The sequence below is a fragment of the Sturnus vulgaris genome, chromosome 7 (genome assembly GCF_052056855.1).
Source record: "Sturnus vulgaris isolate bStuVul1 chromosome 7, bStuVul1.hap1, whole genome shotgun sequence".
Classification (NCBI taxonomy): domain Eukaryota; kingdom Metazoa; phylum Chordata; class Aves; order Passeriformes; family Sturnidae; genus Sturnus; species Sturnus vulgaris.
This window is the reverse complement of record NC_142249.1, coordinates 19426467-19448855: the sequence shown is the minus strand read 5'-3', so window position 1 is coordinate 19448855 and position 22389 is coordinate 19426467. Positions and strand designations below refer to the sequence as shown.

General features: G+C 40.9%; 1 long non-coding RNA gene across 2 annotated transcripts in view; it reads right to left on the bottom strand.

Annotated features, from left to right (window-relative positions):
* Positions 1-386: 386 nt before the first annotated feature.
* LOC148223190 (uncharacterized) overlaps positions 387-22389 on the bottom strand; it is a 58635-nt gene continuing 36632 nt past the window's right edge. Inside the window, exons 2-3 of one of the 2 annotated variants that reach the window (XR_015804820.1) lie at positions 9071-10088; positions 387-4235 (exon numbers count right to left, since the gene is read on the bottom strand). This is a non-coding gene — a long non-coding RNA (uncharacterized LOC148223190). Of the gene's footprint in view, positions 4236-9070; positions 10089-22389 lie in introns of those variants that run through there. The other variant, XR_015804819.1, reaches the window with a different exon arrangement.

Genomic DNA, 22389 nt, shown 5'->3' with positions numbered 1-22389 from the left:
GCATTTTCTTTTTGAATTTTCTAATGGAACGACTACAGTACTCATTTGATTTCTCAGGGTTTAGAAATACAGAGATTAAAACAAACATGGAAAAACCAGACCAGAATTACTCACCACTCTCCTCTTCCCCTAAATTGAGCAGAGCTCATACACCAGACAGGAAGGGGTAAAATAGCTTTGGAGACCAAGGCAGCTGGTCTCATCAGACAACCGCACCCAGCTGTTTTATATATGGGACAGGAAGAGGAAATTAGAAGCTAGAGTGGGAGGATAATTCCCTGTTCAGAACCTTAATGTGAAAAGACTGTTGTGTTAAAGGCTGTATTTGTCTGTACTATGTGAAGATTTAAACAAATAGGAAGCAAAGTCAGTGTTACATGAAAAAAAGAGGAAAGGATTTTTATTTATTTCTGCTTTGGCTTGTGCCCTTTCTTCCTTAATATGATAGTTTTGCTTTGAATATGTTCTACCAGGATACTGAAAATTGAAACTGGTTTTGTTGGATTTACCTTTCCAATTTTTTGCAAGGTTCATATGTGTTTTCCTTTAAGCAGTCATTTGTCATAAGCTCCAAACTATGAAAATTAATGTATTTTATAATTACTAAGAAGGTTTCAGCCTTGATTCTGTGCCAATTTAAACAGTTCTCCAACTACAAACTTTACCCCCAGGATGCATTTTTGGTGTCCAAAATACTCATATCAAATTCCTATGGCCTATCAAACAGCTGGCTTGGACTATTAAAGGTCACTGGAGCAAGCAGGGATTTCTTACTTTTGGTTTGTGGAACACATTGGGAAAATACTAAGTTTAACTTTTAACCCACATAGTATCAGAAGAAGCAAAAAAGATTAAATATTTGTTCTTCCCCTGCTCTTGCTCTCTGAATAATATATCCATTTCTTTATTATAGTGGTAACATATTTCTTTTAATACTTAAGTTAATTCATTAGTATATGACAAGAAGTCCTGCTTGTAAGGAGAGAGAGAGAAATACCAAGTCTCAAAAATACAGCTTTTGTTTACACCACTTTTTTCATTAGGCATGGTTTGTATTACAAGCAATACACAACACATCTTAGACTTGACAATCTTGTAACAACCCCCATCAGAACTACTATAAGATGAAGCAAACATATTTCTAAACCTCATCACAATCTTTATCTTCATTCTTTTTTTCCCTTTCATGAATAAAAAGATGCAGTCCATATCACATTTCCTATGAATCAGTGAAGACTAATGAAATCATACTTTACACACTTGAAATGAGAACTAAGTCAAAAATAAGTATGGAAATTAGTACAATGTATTTAGAAATTTACCATTACTGCAGTAAAAACTCCAGCAACATAATAAAAAAGATCCATAATGACTGCAGATCTATTTCATGGACTTGTAGTTTCCCTTTTCATCATAGACTATAACTTCTAAAAATGAAAAGATTAATTTCTTGGGTTTAGTTACTAAACTCTTGCATAATGTATTTATTGCATAATGAAAAAGTTTTAATACCAAGATCATTTGGCTAATGTAAGCAACAAGCATCACTACTTTTACCTGGTTCTCATAATCACTGAGTTCAGTGGGTGTAAATTCCCATATTTTTCTCTTTTAATTAACTGCCATCCTTAAAGAACAGAGTGTGAAGAAAATATTTGATATTGCTAGAATGTTTTCAGTTCCACAACACTTGTGGAATGATAGTTTCTTCAGCTGCCTGTGCCATCTGTAGTGATGATGTTTCTCTCAAGTTTGGGAATACCAAACAGCAGACTAAGTGGCTCTAGTTATCTGGAGAAGTCACTTGCTGCAAACACCTCCCAGTGGCTCCACACTAGCTGAGTTTTGATGGCATTCCACCTTCTGTAGGAAGACTTAGGCATATAGTAGATACCCAGATTTAATCTCAACTTGTCTTAAAGTAAAACAAGCCCTGTGCTTGGAATCCTAATATTTTCCTGCCAGTGTTAGATATTGTTTACATCTCTGTCAGTGTTTCTTATACTACATCACTACAATGCCAATGAAATGCCTTACTTCCAAGTGTTTGGCATCACTGGAAAATAAATGGATCAAGTGAGCTGCAAATGAAGTTTCTTTTCACAGAAAAGATTAACTTCTCTGAGTAACCCTCTGAAACCACTTGAACTACTTGCTTTCTATGAATTCCAGAACCTTACATACATAGTAGAATCTTACATGAAACATTCTTCAGGTTATTGATCTCTGAATACATATTAAATGTGGGAGGAAGAAGAAAAGTCATTACTGTCACTTTAGCCATTGATGCCTATTTTCATATTAAAATAGTCACTTGCTCTGATTTGTGCATGCAAAAGTACAAAGGTTTAAAACCTGAAGCAATGTTGTTGAACGTGACTTTATGGAACAGCCAGCACACCAGGAGCTGTGTGCAAGAGCACCTTGGCAGTGGTGCAGCCATTTTCCTCTGGGAACGAGTGGGAATCCACAGGGGCCTCTGAAGGGGATGGGAAGAAATGCATTCCATTACACCTTTGTTGCAAACTTCCAATAATATTTATCTTCTTTTGGCAAACATCAGTAGAAAGAAAATTTTTTCGCCCAAATAGATATATTACAAAAATTAGCATGTTTATTTTGCTATCCTGCTTTTTCTCTTTTTTTTTTTAAACATGGAAAAATACTGGAACAGGTGGGGTGTTTAATGAAAAATGTGAGAAACTGCTACTCTTCTAGATATATGTGTGTAAAATTCAGTTAAAAAAAATTGGTTAGCTCTAACAGAACCTACATTCCAGGCACCCATGTGTTGTATCTTCAATCTACAAATCAGAGTTAAGTTGTAAAGTGGAAGCAAACAGAATCTATATTAAAAACTAATGATGTAAAAAATGTCTGCAGTAATAATAATCTAAAATGTGAGTAACCTCAGACATGCTGCCTTTCTCCATTATGGAAATTTTAAAATACATTTTCCCAATTCAACTGTATTCCACACTGTTAGCAATACCTCCTCACCCTATTACATAAAGCAAACCTTGTCATGTGCAATGTGGAGCTGCTGCCTATGCAATAAAGATGTATTTGTTTGTCTTTATGACAGGATTTTCTCAATTTATCTTCATTCAGATTTGTTAAATATTCATTTATTCATTGCAGAATATTGTGTATTTCCTTACTCTGCACTCAGTCAAAGTGTTAATATGGGACCTTAACTACAAACTGTATTTTCTGTCATTCAGTTCTTTCTAAATATACCAGGAAGCAATTGAATATACACTAAATATACCAAAAAGCACATCAAAAAGTTTGATGGAGGCATTTTCTCTCTTGTCCTTTCTATCACTGACACAAAACAGCCTATTTCATAAAAATGGGTCTGATGCTTTGTGTTACTTACTCTGCTGTCTTTCTGATTCTGGAAACAAGGCCATTACTGTGCAGCAGGAATGGAAATTAATTTTTATGTAGCTTTTTCTATTACATAAAATGGTTATTTCTCATCATTCCATATAAAATGAAGTCTCCCTATCTCAAGGACCCTCTCTATACCTTTTTATGGCTTAGGGCCAAACAGTTTAGGGAATATGGTATCATGCAAATTCACACAGACCAAGTTACTTCTGTGACACATTCTACTGCTGGAGAAGCAGAAGACATAGGGAAAAAAAATGCCCATCATGTTTCATGCTGGAGTCCCTGTGCAAGTGGAAAACACATGCTTTAGCAGCTGCCTCTTTGTAGAAGATGAAGCAAGCCAGTTCTGCCTGGCAGGCAACTTAGAATTTGGATATGTTTGCTAATGTAAGGAAAAGCTCTCAAAAATTTCATATGCGTGGGGGTAGGGTCAGAACTGAGCCACAAGCATGCATCTCATCAGACTTGAACAAGGTAACGATTCATATTTAAATCCTAGTACTCCTCTGCTGTCTCACACATGGCCTCAGCTCTCCACGGAGGCCTGTCTCCTTTGGTCTGAGTGTTGTTCTCATCTTGGGACTACGTCACATAACCAGGACACATCCATTACTGATTAACCTGAACCCTCTGTAACAGGAGGGAGGGAGTGAATGGCCCAGCCCATCTGAACCCTATGGAGTGGGCTGATAGGACATCCAGGACCTCTTGTCACGTGCCACTTGTGAACCTCTTCATCATCCCCACTTTGTAGCCTTGGCTCAGAGAAGATCTGTGTAGAGGGTTCCAAGGATAAGGGAGGTTGGACTGCTTCATTCCTACACGCTGGATTTTACCTGTGGATTTAGAAAAGGATATGTCACGCTCTAAATTTTGGAAAAATCTTTTATTCAAAACAACACATAGAATTCCTTCCTACTCACTTGAAACACAGAGTTAGTAGATGGGAATCAAGAATGAAAACAATTGTAAATATCCCAGAAGAGCTGGTATAAAATAGAAAAACCCCCAAGCAACACAGCTCATTTGAACTTTATCATGTAAGGGTTTCTGGATGAATGAGCTGCAATTGCTTCAGGAATACAGGTGATGCCAAGATCTTTGCCATCCTTAAGTAATATATATGAAATTAGTGGGACAGGATTGGAAAGTTAGGTGTAAAGTAGCTTGGAAAATTTCCCTGGTGCCCACAGTCTGAGTTATTTTGAAACCTCTGGTAAGTCTGCTGAACCACTGAAGTTGTGTGCAGGACTGTCTAAGGTGCTCGAGCCCCCACTCTCCTGAGTCATTGCGGGGGCCAGGACACTGCTTGGACTCACTCCACAGCACCTCCATCTAGAACCCCTGCTTGTCAGCACACAAACTGTGCACTGGAATTTGCAAGGTCTCTACAAAGTGTACTCCACACTCTCTACATCAAAGGAATCCTTTTGCTGCAGAACTGGGACTTTTACAACTCCATTCCGCTACATTAAAGGGACTGTATTGAGGATCTTTGCCATTTGTGCAAAAGACTTCCTTCTTGTGTGCTTACTTGGGGTTAAGCAAACAACTTATTTTTATATGGCCCTCCAAACCAGCTTGAAAGCACCAGAAAATCAGCTGCAGCGAGCTGTCCTCTGCTACCAGCAGCAAAACAGAGGGAGACTTCAGCATCTGTGGTTTTATTTAGAACAACTGTGCCTAGGACAATTACTACAGCTGCTGGTTGACAAGCACAGAAATCTCATTTGCCTGTTCAAATTCAATTCAGCAGTCCAAAAAGGACTGGTGTGATCATCTGATGGTGACCCACATAAAAGAGGCGTGCAGCTCTAGCAGAGACTCTCCACCACACAGACTGCAGTCACCAGTACATCCTACTGTGGGTAGCAGAGAGCATCCCTGCCACAGCTGTGGCGTTTTTCCTTTGGGATGGACACACCTCGGGTGATTACTCACAATGCTGCTGTTCATGTTTTACTTATTCTATGGCTAAATTCACAAACAAGGTTGGGAAAAATACTTGTAAGAAAGAAAACTCCCTGATGAACTCCAATCTCATCTGTCTAGTAGAGAAACACATGTTCTTGGGAATGGGGATTGGCCCCCTTTTGCAGTAGCAGCAAGATCTCTTTTGTTCCTTATGTCTTAATTGATGTCAGGCTGTGACACAAACTGCACATAGTAGGTTTTGGGACCCAACACCTTTCCTAAAGCAGGTTTTAGAATGCCCATAAACATGGGATTGCTCATTCCTAAAACCAAGGAAATAAGGAGAGCTGTTACGTGCAGAAGATTAACCATAACATAAAAAAAGAAAGAAAAGCTTGTATTCATTAATCCCTTCTGGTACTCATTTGATGTCTTTCCCAAGACCTGTTCCAGCTATCTGTGCTTTCTGATTCATGTTAAGCAGCAAAGACACCCAGTCTAGATGCCAAAGGTTAGCAGGCTGAAGGCCACCAACTCCAGCTTAATAGGTTCTCTTTTTTGTTTTCTGAAAACATTTTTGAGTTGTGGATATTCCAGCTAAATTCTAGCTGGAACTGGCAAATTCCCTACTTTGGATGAGAAGTGCATGGGCAACCCATGAGAATGATTTAAGCCTGTCTAGAAATGATAGTTTCACACTTGTCAGCGATCTGCTGCCAGAGTAGACTAGACTGAGTGTGTGTGCCTTGGTATGTGTACATGGTGGAAAAAGCACACAAAACACAACTGGCTCCCAAAGTGTCTCTGCTACTCTTCTCATGGACTGCCAAGGCTTCTTGCATCAGTGCTGCCACTATTGATGCATGCAGGCTTGTCATTTGAACTGCAACATTTTTAAAGCTGAATTTACACAGCACTTTGCTGTGATGAGGAGAGTTCCAAAGATCCCCTCAGTCCAAAGGGGATTTGCAGAGCTCTTGAAATACCTTGTTTTATTAGAGAGCTATAAGATACTGCTCCCTGTAAACGCAGGTAAGTGCCATAATCAGCTCTTTAGGAAAGTTCATGGACTAAAGTGGAAAGGACATGGGCACAAAAGGAACACATACTTGTTTATGTTGTAGTAACAAACTGCCACTAGTTTCTTTTACAACTTGCTAAGGCATCACAGACCAGTAGCCCTGCAGTGTCTGGCTGGCGACAGCTGTGGCAGTGTAATGACCTACCAGGGCATGAATGAGGGGCTGCATTTTGCTCTTCTCCACCTCCGTTTTGGAAGGAGGAAGGGTGTTAAATCCAAAGACCTCTTCTACCTCTGCCCTTTAATGGTGGCAGCACCCCCAGAGAAAAAGAATCCTACCCAGCAGAGGTGGGAACCTGCCTCAAAATACTGCTTGAGATTTCCTGTGGATGTTCAGTAATTTTCACAAAATCACAGAATATCAGAAAAAGACAGTATCTTACTCTTCCACATACTCTCATTCAGATTGAATACTTTTTCTGTAACAGCCCAAAAGCTTGATTCTGTGCTGTTTTGCATTGAGTCTGCCTTTCAAAATCAACACCCTGTGTCAGAGTAGCACGAGGCCCTTTACTTGCCTAAGGCATTGAGCATCTTTCACCTCTGCATGCAGCTGTCATGACAAATCATTCCTATTACAAGCTTCTCATCTCCTAATTTGAATTCTTCTTCACCTTCTTTAATAAGTGTTCACACTATTCCTGTACATGGGAGCGGTTTGAAGTGGCGGTGCTGGAGGGATCCATCTGAACAGCGCCTGTTGCTGAACAGTGGCCCCAACCAGAAGGGCTCTGGGCATATTCCTGAAGAGGGATCAATCTCCAAGTGTAACACGTGGTACAGTGATGGACCTAGCCTGGGCTCTGTGTCCCTCCTTGTCCCCCTTTCAGTGGAGTGTCCCTGGTGGGGTAGAGTTACCCTGTCACTTGGGATCACCCTGGGGATGGGAGACATCTCCCATCTGGAACCAGACAACGCCATCCAGTGTGTACATGGACACCGTAGCCTAAATCAATCTCCAGGGACAAAATTCAGGGATCAAGAGGAGGAAGGCCTAAGTTACACAATAAAAAACGTCCCTCTATGTGACCTTCCCTAAGAAGGGACCAGGAATGAGCGTCCATTCTGCCTGACTTCCCTATAAACCTGACTCCAGGTATGAGGGAGATAAAACCCAAAGGCACCTGTGCTGGGCATTTATGCCTTACACCACCTCCCACATCGTCCCTGAATGTCAGGCAGCTCAGCGTGCTCGGCCTTTCCTACAGCTGCAAAACCGTCTTCATCTGCTATTACTAGGACAAACCCTTGGTCAGCATTCTTATCACTTTTCTGTCCCTGATTTGATTTTCTCTTTGTCCCCAAATTCAATTTTCCAGCAAATTATCCCAGCTGCTCACAAGTATCCCCCGAGCGCTGGCAGCGGGGTGCGTTCCTTTGTGACACACGCCGCTCAGCGAGGAGCGACGGACTCACGGCGGCCGGGCCGCCCTCTCTACGGGTCTACGGGGGAGCTGCCACGCCGAGACCGGCGGCAACCGACCAGGGCCTGTCCGAGAGCGGCAGAGTCCGGGCCGGCCGGCCCTGGAGGCTGCGAGCTCCGCTCGGCAGCGCTGCGCCTGACGGAGCCGCGGGGCCGGGCGGGGCCGCGCAAGATGGCGGCGGCCGCCCCGCCCCGCCCCCGCTTTGTACGGCGCTGCGGTCCCGCGCGCCGCCGCCCGGCAACAGCGACACCCAGCGGCGCCTCAGCTCCGCCGCCGGCCGCTGCCCGTGCCGCGCGTGACGTCACAGCGCCGCCGGCCGCTCCCGTGCGTCACACGTGACGTCACGGCGGCCCCGCCGCCGGGGCTGAGCCCAGCGCTGCGGTCTGGCCTGGCCCGGCCCCCGAGCGGCGGAGTCGCGGCAGCGCTTCGTGAGAGCCGGGTGCTCACGGGGAGCAGCGAATCCGGCAGCGGGCACGGCACAAGGGCTCGTGCCCTGCCAGGGCCCGGAACCACCGAGGCACTGAGCGGTTGGGCTGGAAGGGAACTTTAAAGCCCCTCTAGTCCAACCCCCGTGCACTATCCACTAGACTGGCGTGACCACCCTGAATGTTTCCAGGGTTGGGATGTTCACCACCTCTCTGGCCAACCTGTTCCGGTGCTTTACCGCCCTCACCATAAAATCTTATATCTAATCTAAAGCGACACTCCTTCCATTATGCTTTGTTCCATTACAACAGGCCCTGTTAAAAAAGTTTGGCCTCATCACAATCTGCTGTTCTGAAGTGCAGTAAGTGGTGGGCCATGACTGTGACAAGCACATGATTCTTTTCTGTGCTTTTTACAATTCTGTTCCTTCCACTGACAATTTCAGAATTCTCTGGCTTTCACAACGCTATGACCTCTGATATGAAGGCTATTTTCCTTTATGTTTAGGTATTTGTATATTTTGCCCAATAAAAATATCTTTACAGTTGCATATTTCTAACACTGCCCATTTCAGGTTTGTATGTGTGCCATGTTTAAATGTGTGCCTAACCCTATTTGTGTAATGTAAAAATAAAGACCATTGCTGTAATACAAGTCGACCTAATGGATCAGGTCAGGGATAATAACCAGTGAAGGCTGATGAGTCTGCAGAGGGTATTAAGAGGATGTATAGAAAAAAATTAAAGGATTGCTTATATAGCAATTACTGTAAAAAATACACATCTGCAATTTCCAGGAAGCTCAGAATCCCCATGAAGTTTAGTACCAGCTCTCACTCATTCCAGGATGAGATGGATTTGACAGCACTGAGTCTGACTGAGGAGTTTGCTTTGCTGTCTCAGCCTCCATTTTTACGAGTCCCCAGTGTCTTATAATGCAGCTAGTCTGGGTTTCTGTTTTCTGTTGGAAAAAGTGTCCTCAGGTGACAGCTCCATGCATGCTCTGAAACTCAGTTGTTCTCAATACAGATCAAGCTCTAATTCTGTGTGCTTTTCAATAAGTTCTTTATTTGCACCTTTTTTACTGAAGTATTAGTGCGGGAAATTTATTCATCAGCTGCAATATCGTCTACTGTTATGCCAGAGAGTTCACCTGGATTTTTAGTTTTTATCTTCCCATGTGTGTCCTAATGGCTCCACACACATTTTCCTGTGCTGGCACCTCCCTTATTGTCCACTGCTCATGTCAGAGCAATCACTCCTGTAAAACTGCCTTTGGATGAAGTGTTCTCATTTTCTTCACAACAAATTATAATTAAAAAAAATTCAATAACTCTTGTGCTGTTCCACTGAGATTTTTGTTCCAACTCACAACCTTGAAGTCTTACCAGTGACTCACCCCAATTAGTCCTCTGTACCAAATGGTCACAAACTTTTGCAAGAGTTTTGTCATTCCCCTCAGAAGTAAGCACAGTCCAAAGAGAACCAGTTTGCCCTCTCAGCCCGTGCTAGGTCCTGTGTCACTCAGGCAGGTCTCCAGCATGTGTTTGCTTTCTACAGCACCCAGCTCCCTGCAACCAGCACCCTGAGTTGAGGGACTAAGGTGGACCCACAGCATGGCAGCAATGAATGAGGTTCCACACCTACAGCACAGGGATGCAGGATAGGGATTAATGGAGAGGAGTGATGGAGGCCATCGCTTCGCATGGTGAATCCATGATTGATTTTTATAACACTTTCTTCTCATAGTATCCTTGTGAAAAGCTGTAGCCTGTATCTTGGTCACTCGGTGGAGTGTGCAGTCTTCACTGTCTGTCTGTGTGGTTCATAATTAGCCATCTTCACCTAGAGTAAAAGTAAAGCTGTTAAGAGTATAGGAAATCAAACTCAGAAATAAAGTCAGCTTGTCTTCCTTTTACTTGCAAGGAGAATTCACTCTATTTCAGTAAATTTCAGTGGGGAGATGCTTACTGCTCCAGTGCTTCAAGCTGAAAGCTTTTCTTAATTCCCTTTTCCTCGTGTAACCATGGCTATTTAAGTCCAAGTAACAATAGTCTTTACAGCCCTTGATTTCGTGTGGAATAAGCCCCCAGCTCTGTGTGCTTGGTGCCCACCGCAGTGGTGGGGAATTAGCGGGCTCGCAGGCTCGGGGGAGCGCCCTGTATCCCTCAGAGCTCATCACCCTCTGCACAGCTCCTGCAGCTCCTCCTCAGCCCAGAGCCTGCTCCAGCCTTGCTGCCCACGCTGACAGTGAGGGACAACAGTGTCTAGTTCTGGTAACCGGTGCCAACTTTCTAAAATCCCTTTTAGTACTATGGGAGTTGAGCATCTAGATGCTACTGCAACAATTATTATAGATTATAATAGAAACCAGTGAAACACGTGAGTGTTTGAATTATAGGAATTATTTCAGAACAGTAGTACAGAAATGGCCCTTTTCTCAGCCCCTCTAGCTTATTGAAACTGGTTGTCTTTTCTGGCTTTTCTTAGTACATCATAACCGCTATTTACATATAATTTATTATAAGCACATGTTGAATAATAGACCATCAAGCTTTTGGAGCTTCTATTTTCAGTTACATTGTACTGCTGCTGAATAAGAAATGCAACTGCTGAAATTTGTTTTCAATGGTATGTTGATTAAAAGCTGCTTGAGTTTAAAATTTCCAACCATCTAAAATGAAAACCCTTCACATGTTTCATGTCCCTGGCCAGCCAGAGAGTTTATTTCCTACAGTGTATAAATAATGGATTTTGCTGTTTATATGTATCCATCATCAAACCAGGTTAAATTCTCAATTGGCAGTGTGAATTGTCTTGCAGTGAAGCTAACTAGCTGGAACTAATTTTGAAATGGGTATAGTGCATAATTATGGTAACCTAGTGTACAGGGACTGATCTACCTGAATCAGTCATATCTGATGAATAGAAACATGAATAAAAATTACATTGAAAACATAGCTGCCTGCTTATAAACTAAATCTTTTTTTTTTAGGGAATTAAATTCCTTTATGTAGCAGAAAACAAGTGTCGAAGTTGAATATATTTCATACGAGGTTCTTCAGTGAACATTTTAAGCATAAGCACTGACAACAGTTCATGGATAATTTTGCCTCTGTAGAGGGGGGGAAAGATGGAAAAAGTGAAAACATTCAAACAAACTTCATGGTTTTAAAATTGACTTGGCCTTTAAATATTTTAGGTTTCCAGTACCAGGGAAATATGTAGCAGGAGAAGAAGAAAGTAGCAATGTTGATTTCCATAATGGGGAAGTTTTTGGTAGAAAGGAGGTTGCTAACAGAAGGATTCAGCAAGGATGAACTTAGCAGTGAAGCACTGGAATGAAATAGGTGAAAGACATGGAAGGAGGTATGAAGGGGAAGATAATTTAAGGGGGTTAAATACAGAGAGATTTGCCAGTTGTGCTGGAGTTTGAGGATATCTGAACTAGAGAGGGACTGGGGGAAGGGATGAAGCCTTTGAACACAGAGAAATTTATGGACCTCTGAAAGCAGAGATAAAGATAAGGCCTTTCAGAGATGGCTGAAGATGAAAGATACACAATTAATCTAACTTTGGGAGATATATCTAGCTAAGGGAACTGCAAGATTTAAAACTTCTGTTGCTGCTGCATGACACGTGTTACGACGTTGTGTCTCCCTGGGAAACACTCTGTGGCTGGATGGAGGAGGATTCCAATTGCCTTCCAGCTCCATGCCTTGCCAGGTTCATACTGTTTTTCCAGTGTTATTGGCCAACCATGAGCTTTCTGACACACCAGAGTAGTCAGGCTTTGCTACACTGTTATTTTTTCACCTTAAAACAAAAGGAAGAAGCACTTGCATCTAATATTTACCTTGAATGTAGCTCATCAAGAACTCAGGCAGTGAAAGGCTTTGTAGGTGTCTGACTGCTGGCTTGTTATTTGCATGCAGTGGTAAGACAGGTGCTGAGACTTTCACTGGCCCTCAAGTAACAAAAGTAATTCTCTAACAGCAGCTATTATTTATTTTAGTTTGATGAATGCCAGGGTAGGAAACAGCATGGGAAGAAAGACAAATAAGAATGTAACATCTTTACAAATATGCCCAAATCATCTTGGGGAAGAGGGAATTGTAGACTGCACCCAGCTTGGCTAAGCTGGAATGGATCAGAGGTTGGAGTTTAAACTTTTGCAGTTGTGGGTGCATAGGTTTCTTAAGGAATTCTTGAAGTCTGTGTTTAAAAGCCACAAGTAAAAGCCTCATTCATCTCCTACTGAGGAAATTGTTCCTCAGATTATGATAATTCATGATCCGTGAGCATTTCTTGATACTCAGTATATGTTTTTGTTTCTCAGTTTCTCTCTGGACTCTACTGTTCCTTGAGAATCTGGCTGAAAAATGCCTTTCCTTCACTGGTGGTCTTCTTCAAATATTAGTAGGCTGTTATCATGTCCCCCATTAATTATTTCTTAGCCAAGCAATTTATATTTTTAGCTCTTCTAATGTGTCTAATAAGTCAATCCTCTTAGTCTTTGGATCATGTTTGGTGCTCTTCTGTGAGCTCTCAAATTTGTCAGTATCCAGAAGTGTGTATAATATTCCAGATGGAGCTGTACCAGCAGCATGCAGAAAGTACGCTTTATGAAGTATGAAAATATGAAGTACGAAAGTATGCAAATACAAAGGTATTTGTTCCTTTCTCAGTGATGTGACACTATTTGCCCTGTCCAATATTGTGCTGGCCTTTTCTTGCCATAGCATGTTACCAATTCACATCATTTAGTGTGAGCTATCTCTGTACATCTCTTTCATCATTATTGCATCTGAGATCTCACCTTCCTGTTATTCTTTCTCAGATGCTTTCCCAGGCTGCATTATTTTCCAAGCCGAGTCTCCTTTAGTTATTTTGTTTCCATGGTTCTATCTTCTCTAGGAATTTCTCCATTATTTACTTTGTACACTGTTCTTCTGTCTTTCACACTCATATCTATGAATTTCATCGAAGTGCTGTGCACTCTCTTTCCCAGATCATTAATAAAGAAGTCCAACAGACTGTTCCTAGCAGTCATCCACATGGCAGCCAGGAGACAGTTCCCACCACCTTGGTACATTGCAGCTTATTTCCTGTAATTTCATTACCTCAGCAACTTGAAAGCCACATGGAAATGCCTGAGCCAACATGAATTACTTTTTCAGCTAAGATCCTGTGAGATATCACGCCCCTATTAAAGCTCATCTGCACTCGGATAGTCCCCTGTCCTTGCTCAAGTACCTGCAGCCAAGGCTCCCTGAAGATTGAGTGACCATTAGGAACAGAAACTGGATTTACAAGAGTCTGTCTGCAGTACCCTTGCTGCTGTTTAAGGTGGTAATGTTAATATTTCCCTCTGTTTTAATTTTTCAGTTATTTGGCTTGTGCACAGTGAACATGTAGGAGTTTAGCTAATTCTTTTAAGTCCTGTAGAATGCATGTTGCCTAGGTCTTTTTATTTGTTCACATTTCCCTAATGTGTTCCCCTATATGTCCTGTAATTGTTGCAGTTTCTTTCACAGGATCCTCATCCCACTCTCCCTCAGAGCTCCCAGCATTTCTTCCTTTTTTTTCCCCACTGAGGAAATACTTGAAAAGGAGCTTAATGTCAGAGCCATTTCTGAATCTTTCATTTACTCTTCTTATGTGTGAAAGGATCTATTCTCACTAGCATTTATTTTCTTCAAATAATACTTATTATAACCTTTGAAAAAAACCAGGTCAATCTCCTTGAACTCTTTGCATAACATGAAATTTTGCAATGTTTTTTTTTTCAATTGGTTTGGGAGGACTAAAGATTTTGGGGAGGGGTGTCTTTTCGGTTTGGGATTTAAAGTGTGTTTATATTTGACTTGCAATTATTGATTGATCAAATAGTCAGAAAAGAATAATTCTTCTTTTTATTTAGCTCCACTATTTCGGTGAGGAAAATGAAATCCTTGTTGTGAACAAACTTTTTGCTCCATAACTTGATACCAGTTTTATTTTTCTGAAGCACTGGTGAACTTACAGTGTTTGAAATTAGCGTAACTGACCTGGATTTCTTATGCTAGACCCTGAAAGTGGATTAGAGTATATCTAGTTTTTCTTCATTTCATCATTTCCATGTATAATTACAGTTAGTGACCTCCAGAATAAGATGAAATTGAATGATTTTGCAGTCTTTAAATTACACAACTAAAAAAATCATTAGAAACATAGCCTTGGATGACAGTAACTTCTTCAAATAATTGATGAGAGAAGGAGTAGAACATGATAGCTATCAGAAATGAGTCTTGGCTCTCAACACAAAAAGGAAGTAAGAAACACAGTGAAAGACAAATTAATGTCTTGTATTGCCTCTGTGACAATTCTTCCAGTTTGAAAGATTTTGGTAAGTGATAAGTAATCAGCATCAATGTCTTAAGGAGCAGACAGGTATTACTATCTTTCCTATTAAAGGTGGGAAAGCAAAGGGATGGCAGTGAGGCAAACTGACCATGTAGCATGAACAAGACCTATAGTGAGGTAAAAAAACCCCTCTTTCTTATTCTGTTCACCCAACATTCTTTGCCACTTAATCTGGTATATTTTAAAAAAATCCCAAACACATAAAAGCACTAGGAAAAAATGTTGCAGGAGATTCTCCTGTTGTCAGGAGAAAGGCAAGAGACTGATCTAATAACTCACATTTCTAATACTTAACATTCTGAGTTATATTTGTGGATAAAGGAATTTTTTTTGAGATGGTATCTGGTTCTATCAACATCTAAGTTTAAGTTATTAGGGATATTCTTTCAGTGACTAATTTGATCACAGGTAGGGCTCACTCTTTCAGAAGTTCCTTGGAATATGCTACAATGGTTGCCTGTAGTCCTCTCGGATATGGAGCAGTGCACTGTAGCCAGGTTAATTGACAGAACCATTGTTTCAGCCCACTGCATAGTGTCCTTTTTCCATACTGCTGGATGCAGCTCAAGTTCAATACTGTCTATGCAAAGTCTGCTATTGATTTCACTGTGCTTAGGCAGAAAGGACTCAGAACAGCATGTTTTTTCTGCATGTGTCATCTTATCAAAGAAATTGATAACAATTGTGAAAAGTACCGCACTTAGGAGGTCAGGTCTCTGGCTTTCATTTGATTCCTTTTAAACAGAGGAATGTCTGCTTTTATATGGAAAACAGTAAATATCAATGTTGAGTTAGAAATATGATTTTAAACAGTATTCTTGGCTTACTCAGAGATGAGAAGGAAAGAGATGTCAATTAATAGTAGTTAAGAGCCTACATGTAATGAATGGCTAATTTCAGCCAGGTTATTAGAAAATAGGTGACTTCCTTATAAAACTTTATCATAGTTGGCACTCTTTCTCTTATTGAAAAGAAACAAAAGAATGGTCTGGCATGAAGCCTATACTACATTTTACATTTAATGGAGATATCTTCAGATCTAAGTTTTAGGTAGACTCATGAGTTATATTGCAGCAAACTTCTATTTTTATAGCTTGTTATGAATGTGAGTTTTATGGAAAACAGGACTCTCAAGCTAACAGCTTTTTGCTCTTATAAAAATTTAAATAATTTTTTAAAACCTAGGACTAGCAGAGTGTTATTTTCTCACAGTGTGCAAGCCTGAGAAATGAAAGCACCTGAAGAACAGCCTGCATTTAGGTGGCTAACAGCAAATGTGTGTGGTCTGAAGATGGAGCAGGGAACATTTTAGGTGTTGGCTGTTTTGCTGGCTGCCTTCATTCAGAATAGGTGTTGTGGGGGGCTCCTCCGCCTTTCCCCGGCACAGCTGCTCAGGAGATGCCATTGGTGTGTACGTAGCCGTAAAGGTTTAATGCCTCCCAGTTGTGGACTGCTTGAACCTCATGGTTGGTTGGTGCCAGCAGCAATATTTCAGCCTCATTCTCTGCTGGGTCGGGGTTGGTGGTGGCCGTGGGCACTGGGAGCAGCTGGGGGCAGAGCAAGGGGGTCCTGCCTGCCTCCAGACCAGCAGCACAGCGTTCATGGAGGTGTGCCAAGCTGATTTTGTAGGTCTGCAGTGACTCTTCTCTTCTAGTCTTCATACAATTGCATACGAGTTGTCTGAATTTATTGTTAGAAAAACCCCTCTGTTACTTGAAACATGTTCTTCGTGCTTTCTGATGTTTTTTCATTACACTGGAAAGGAATGTGGTTATATTAACATTTGATTATCTCTGGTGGTTTGCCTCTGCTGTTGCATTTCTGTAGCCGATGTTTTCCTTTTTTGGGCTGAAACGCTTTTCCCCTGGTTGTGCGGCCGCTGTCCCTGGCTGTGTGCACAGTAACCCCTGGCAACACCCGGGACCTCGGCACAAACACGATGGATGGGGCTCCCCGCGCTCGAGCGCACGTCCCTGGCGCCCATCCGGCTGGGGACACCGCTCTGGGGCTGTGTGGCCCGACATGCTCCCTCATGAGCTGCCAGAAGCCCTTGTCCCTGGCTGGGCTTTGTTTGTTAGCAGCAATGCAGCCAATGAAGGTGCTATGAACCTCCTTGTGGCTTACAGCATGTGAGGTTTTCACACTCGTCCATCACTGGGCTTATTTTGTTTCAGCAGGTTTTGCTGACATCAATAATGACACAATGAGGTCAGCACTGAATTCTTCTGCAAATCTGTCCTCTAAGGAATTTGTTTTTCCCCAGTAAACCAGTAAATAAATAAATCTGGTACTCTGTAGTGATTTAGCTGCTTGGACACTTCAGCTCAGCAGTGCTGTGTGACTTTCAGAGAAGACCTGGTTTTGCCTGGTTGGGTGGCTGGGTTGGCAGAGGAGCAGCAAGGTCAAGTCATCTGTTGAAGGGCTCCACCAGGAAAAGGATCGATTTGGGTTGGACCCAGGCATGTCCCGGATCTGCGAATCCAATTCAGCAAGAAGTTATTTTGCTTTCTCCCTTATGGTTATGCATCCAGAATGCACTGAACAGCCATGCTGGTTTCAAATAATGCTTCTGATAGTGAGGCAAGGAAAAATGAGGTGATCCTAAGGAAGGGTGGGTAGTGATTTCTGTTGTTGTCTATGTCTGTGCAGAGACAACTCGAATTAATGGAAACCCCTGGGAGTGTCTGAACACAAAAGTTGACCCACTGAGTATTTTGCCATCTGCTTTATTTTGGAAGAAATATTCCAGAGAAAGTTGGGAAAAAGTCATGAATGCTTTAGAGCTAACATTGTGATATTATTTCCTGAAGATTTATTGCCTTTTGATGGCAGTCTTTCAGCAGAAACTCATGAGTAGTTATGTTGTGAAGGAATTAGGAACTTTTGTGGCTTGTCTTTAATTTACAAATCAGCAAGAGTATATCTCTCTGAGGTGACATGTGATCTTGAGTAATTTACATTATATGACATGGCAACTTTCTCCTGTGTGCAAATTGCCCTCCAGGAACGTGACAAAATGGCAGTCACTCACATTTAGATGTTGGCTTATAACACAAAATTTAGAGCCAACTAAAAAGTTTTTGGACTTGTTAATGGTCCCATTAGAAGAGTTTCATAAACTGAATTTGAATCAAACTGGAGTATCGTCTGTAATTTCAATTTGTTTGCTCGTCTTTCAATACAACTTACATTTTAAAAAGCGTTTTTGTGTTCTGTATTTCTTTGTTTAGAAACACCCTTTTGCATATTTAAATCCTTCCATATGTCTGTGCACATTTAATTTTTGTGACATTTTTTGTCTTACTTTATTTTCCTTCAGGATCTGAACAATATGTTAAATATGCATATTTGTGCTGCATATTTCTCTCTATCCTTATTGCCTAATTAGGAGAATAATTTCCTATTTGTGCCTGGTAATAGAAGATTTCTAAAACAATTCCATAGATCTAGACTTACTGTTAGGTTCTGTTTTGGAAGGAGTAATTCTCCTGATGAAAATACAACCATTGTATCAATTTAATATTCGGTCTAACTCCCTGAATCCAATGTTTATGGCAAAGGATCAAGTCAATAAGGCTTTATGACTTTGTCACAGTAGAGTCCTTTCCTCATTCAAGGAATAAATCCCAGGCCACACAGAAACCCATTATGTATTCTTGATATGTAAACCATTCCAGAATAAAATTTAATAACAGTAATGAAACTAAATCAACGTGACAAATTTCAAATAATGCAGTGGAACATTTTTTTATCCTCCAGCTGTTAAGACTAACTGAAATGGCAGAATCATGATGTGCAGAGTCCTGCAGAAAAACGCTATGGATTTTGCTGCTGCTTCTGCAACAAGAAACAACCTTTATCAAGAAAACATCTGCTGAGTTCTCGTTGCAATCACTGGCAGCTGAAACCAGTGCACAGTAAATTATTCTCCCCATTCCATCAGCTCTGTTCTTTATTTCTCTGATACAGCATGCCGTGTACCACCAGTAGTTAGAAAATTTGTGGTGCATATATGCTTGCTCTTAAAGAGGTAAACAACAACAGGCAGAAGTCCACATCCATAAGGTTTCTGTTTCCTACCCCTTACATATGTTTAAAAGGAGCTAAAAACTAGATCTAAGGAGCATCAATCTCATTTTAATTGCGAAGGTAATTTGCCTCAGATTCTATGGCAAGAAAGATCATCTCGATAATAAATAAACCAATATTTTTGGGCACATTTTTGACTGATCCAAATCAGTGCATAGTTTAGACCTAGTCTAGTTTTTGGTAAGTCCCTTCTTGTCTATTGTTGTTAGCAATTTTCTGAAAGGTATAGATCTCCATTGGTGTGTGCTACAGGAGAGTGAGCTAACAAAGGCTATGATAACTAACAAATCATGCTCTCAGAGCTGTGGAGGTTGCTGACATGATGGATGGGGCTGCAATGTCAGGTAGGGCCCTGCTTAGCCCCCCTTCAGGGGCTCCTGAGACTTTGGAAGGCCTTGTTCACTGGTTCCATGTCAGCACTTCCTATAAAGTCAAGTCAATCCCAGTATGAAAGGCCCAAGAAAAAGGGCCAGTTAAAGCACAGCCTTCTCCTGTGTGGTCAGATAGCTGCTTCACGTCAGACCTGGCTGCTGTGGCAGGGGGCTGGTACACATGGCTGGGTTTGCTCCACTCGTGGGAGTGTAGAGAAACCAGAACCTCTGAAAATAAAGCAGTCATGGCATAGGTAATGGTCTAGTAAGTAAATAAATAAATATATAAGGGGGTTGTGGTGGGGACTTCATCCACTTGTCCACCCCAGCCCATCACTGTGGCAGCTCTTGGTCCTCTGGAGAGGGACTGGAGGAGGCAAGAACCACCTGGGACTGGATGGCTTAGGCACACGATGCTGGTGGATCTGCAGCTGTGGGAAGAGGACACATGGCCTGTGTGCTCTTAGAAGGGTGACAAAAGTTTGTTCCTTCCTTGAGGGGAAGTGGGGAAGGTGGATCTGCCTCAGGGAGAGTTTTGCATGTGGACCAGAATGTTCCCCTTGTGCATTAACCCTTCCTGTTTATGCATTACTCTCATTGGCACGACAGTTAAAAGCAACTCAGATCCTAGTAGTGTTTTTAATATATACGCCCTGCAACTGAAAAGGGATATTCCCTACTTCTGTGATTCAGTATTTTTTAATTACTTGATGTACTTTTGCCTCTGTGGAGCCTTCAGCTTGTTGTGCCTGCAGAGCTATTTATATTCTGTCTTGCCTTGGGACTACTCTCAGAACAGTTGGTATTCAACCTTTCTGAAGAAAAATCTTTAAGCTCTGGAAGCAGGCAATAAAAAACTAGAAGGCACACAATACAACAAATAATACTAGTTGCACCAAGTCCTATTAATTATTTTTAAACGTCCTTCAGCTCAATTACAGAGGAAACGATTGGCCTCTTGGCATGAAGCAGAGAAGCTTCATGATGGGCTGCTGTAACCCTTTCCCTGTGCCCTGATGGGAATGGAGAACAGGCTTGTGTTCACTGCCCTCGCTGTGTACATAAGGTCAATGTATCAGAAAATAGCCAGTCGAGCTGCTAGTTTCAAGAGCTTTAGTGCCCTGATTATGAATTTTATTTAATTGTTAATTTTCCTTTTAAGATTGACATTAATCTCCTTATTGCATTACACACACAATACATTTTTTAAAATACATATATAAAGGAGGAATTAAAATACTTCTGAACTGTCTACCCAGTTCACAGAAATGTTAGGCAATGAACCCACATGTGTGACAGGATGGGAATTTGCTCTTTCTGGGATTTCACAAGGGGATAGGGAGTCACGTGTAGTCACAATGGTATGTTTTCTCATAAAACTAGTGAGTCATTGCCACCAAAATGATTTCAAGGAAGGGTTGTAGTTTCAAAATTGTTTGATTTAGAAAGCAGTGGGAAAATTTTTCTATTTTTGAAATACTTGTGTCAACATTTTCTTAATGGAAAACAAAATTGTTTGAAGTTACATTTTCTTTTGAAACTCGGGCTAACTCAATACAAGTTTAAATGTCCAAAAGGAAATATTAATATTTTGAAATTAGTAAGGACATGTTTGATTCCCTGTCACATTTTATTTTCAGTTTTGTGAATTTTGATATTTCATTTTTTTTTTAACAAAAGGAAGCCTTTCTTGACTTGTTCATGGTTATACAGAATCTGAGACAAATTAATTTGGAGTAAACATTCAAAATGTTATTAACCTGACTGTACTTTGAGTGAGGTCTCCTACGACTGACCACAAAGTAGCAGACATTTGTTATTCATATTGTCTGCCTCTTTCCTGGGTTGTCTCTGAGATACCCCACGTCTCATGCACGTTATCCATCCCTCAATGACATTTTGGAAAAAATGAATTCTCAGTGTATCCTTTTGGAGAATTCTGAACATCCTGGGCTTGTTACATGATCTCTTAGTTAGCAGAAGCTGACAAAATGTTGTCCAGTTCTCTTGCTTTCACTAGATAAGCATCTATTTTGGGAGATGAGAAAGGCAGTAGCTGGTGTAATGTACATCGAGTAGTAGGTAGTCTAAGAAAAGATCGAGTTTAACTGTCTTGAAACACAGATAAATCTTAAAAAAATGTTTAAAATGAGAAAAAAATTGCACCTGTTATGTGCCAGTGTTCTCACAGTCTAACCTGGAAATTTTTAATATTCTACTTCTCTGCTTGCTCATGTTCACTCAAACTTGTATTGCAGTGCCAGTAATGCAAAATAAGCTGTGTGCAGGCACAGTGACCTCACTGGTAACTGGTGTTCTGGCTGAAGTGTAACACACTCTCGTGAGCTGGGCAATATCAAATTTCACTGTATATTTTGCAATCCTTTTTATAGCCCATCACTTTGGTTTACTAATCTTATTTCAATTTCCATGCCATAAATCCACAGGAAGGTGAGGCTGTGTTTTCAGGAGGTTGTCCGGGAGCTTTCCTATGCCACAGGAACCACCAAACCTCTGACCCAGTCACAGCATATTTGTGGTGGGGGCTGTGTGTGACTAGCTAGAACTTTCATTTATTTACCTTTTAAGTAACAGTAAAGCCATGTGAGTAATAAAGGTTAAGAAAATCCTCATTAAGGAATTATTTGTATAGCTTGTTCTATCAATTTCCCCACAAGTATAAGGTAAGAATCACCCTCTTGTGACTGCTATGACTAAGGGGACTGATTTGTTGCAATGTTTGCTTTGCAGGTATCATAGCAAACCAGAATAATTTAGCAGGCTCTGGTAATATTCAGCCTTTTCTTCAATGACGTTCTCTAGAGAAAATCAGGATTTCTGACTACACCTTCTCATGTTTGAAAAATCCAGACTCATAGATTTAAAAATCCCCAAATGTTGTTATTTTTCTTATAATATTCATTAAAGAATAGCTTGAAGTTTTTTGACAATTATACTGTTATTAATCTTTGAACTTTTATATGGCTTTATTGTTCTCTAACCAACTGAGCTTATAATTCTATCGCTATATTTGTGGTTGGCCAGGCATGACACATTGTACCACACTAACTTAATTTTTTTTTTCATTCTGTTATTAACGGTCTAGTGATTTTCTTTTTTTAACAGCAGGAATTTTATAACATCTTGTAGTTGACTTTTGAAGTACAGAGGAGAATTAGTACGTGGTGGTAAAGTTCCAGCCTCTTGCAAAAACAGGAATATGAAATAATGAAGGAAAAACTAGTGTTCCTTACTGACAGTCTTCTAAAACAAGGAGTTAA